The sequence below is a fragment of the Aplysia californica genome, unplaced genomic scaffold, assembly GCF_000002075.1.
Source record: "Aplysia californica isolate F4 #8 unplaced genomic scaffold, AplCal3.0 scaffold01229, whole genome shotgun sequence".
Taxonomy (NCBI): domain Eukaryota; kingdom Metazoa; phylum Mollusca; class Gastropoda; order Aplysiida; family Aplysiidae; genus Aplysia; species Aplysia californica.
The window spans coordinates 124207-125410 of NW_004798499.1; the positions used below are offsets into that span (position 1 = coordinate 124207).

The window sequence follows — 1204 nt, forward strand, 5'->3', positions numbered from 1 at the left end:
TTTCTTTCTCTCTCTCTCTCTCACTTTCTCTCTCTTCTACAATCTCTCTCTGTCACTCTCTCTCTCTTTCCCTCTCTCTCTCCGTCTCTCTTTCCGTCTCTAGTTTCTCACCCATTCTTCCCCTTCTTTCCGTCCATTCCATGTCTACCCTTATCCCCCCCCCCCAAACACACACACTTCGTACTCACGTTTACGGTAATACACACACACAAATCTACACAAAACACGGTCTTCCTTCCATCCATCCATCCTTCCTTCCATCCGTCTCTCTCTCCCTCACCAAATCCCTCCCTCCTTTCGTCCCTTACTCACTCCCTCCCTCACTCACTCACTCACGCGCGCCCTCACGCCCCGTCCCGCTAAACGCACGCGCCTGCGTGTGTGAGTGCGAAGGAAAAAACGTGTGTCTGTGGGAAGCGTTCAGTTGTAGCTGACAGAAGCGCGGCGTGGGCCAAAGCCAGTGGCCAAAGCGAAATCGGTGGTGCCACTACAGTAGTAGTAGTAGTGGAAGGTGTAAAACTGGGAGAAAAACGGGAGAGAGAGAGAAAAAAGAGGAGGGAGGAATTTTCTTCTTCATTCAACTCACTCCTCCATCAATTCCTCTTTCTATTCTTCGCCAAGTGCTGTGTGTTTTTTCGACACAGCTCTTCGGGGATTTTAGCCTGCTACAACTTGCTGGACTTTGTGAGTTTTTTGTGTGTTAGAAGACCCGCAGAAAAATGTAGATCTAATCAGAATATCTGTTCGGTAAATTTCAGAACATGAAGAAAAATTAAGTAAAGTTCTGGAATAAACGTCTTCTGAGTAAAGTTATATAGTATAATATTTTGAGTAAAGTTCTCGGATTTAAAGTAAAATTCTTTTGAGTAAAGTTCCAGAATGGAAAGAAATATTATTATCATTCGTCAGGAGCAAAGTTTCAAAGTATATATAAATACTCCTTTTGAGTAAAGGTCTAAGATATTAAGGACTATATTTTTATCTTTCGAATGAAGTTCTTGAATATAAGGGAATGCGTCGTTTTTAAACAGAGAAAAAATGTTTAACAAGTTTTGAAGTTATGTCTCCACTAAAAATGAAAAAAAAGTTTTTCAGTCTGTCTTTTAAGACTGAAATATTATATTTAAAAACGTAGAAGTGTGAATAATAATACAGATCAGAGGGCAAGGTAGACACATAAACACACACACACACACGTACACAC

At 41.2% G+C, this 1204-nt stretch overlaps 1 protein-coding gene across 1 annotated transcript in view; it reads left to right on the forward strand.

Annotated features, from left to right (window-relative positions):
* Positions 1 to 400: 400 nt before the first annotated feature.
* Positions 401 to 1204, forward strand: part of LOC100861462 (nitric oxide synthase 1 adaptor) — a gene marked incomplete at its 3' end in the record, with an annotated part of 23951 nt that continues 23147 nt past the window's right edge. Inside the window, 1 exon segment of the mRNA XM_013090336.2 lies at positions 401 to 684.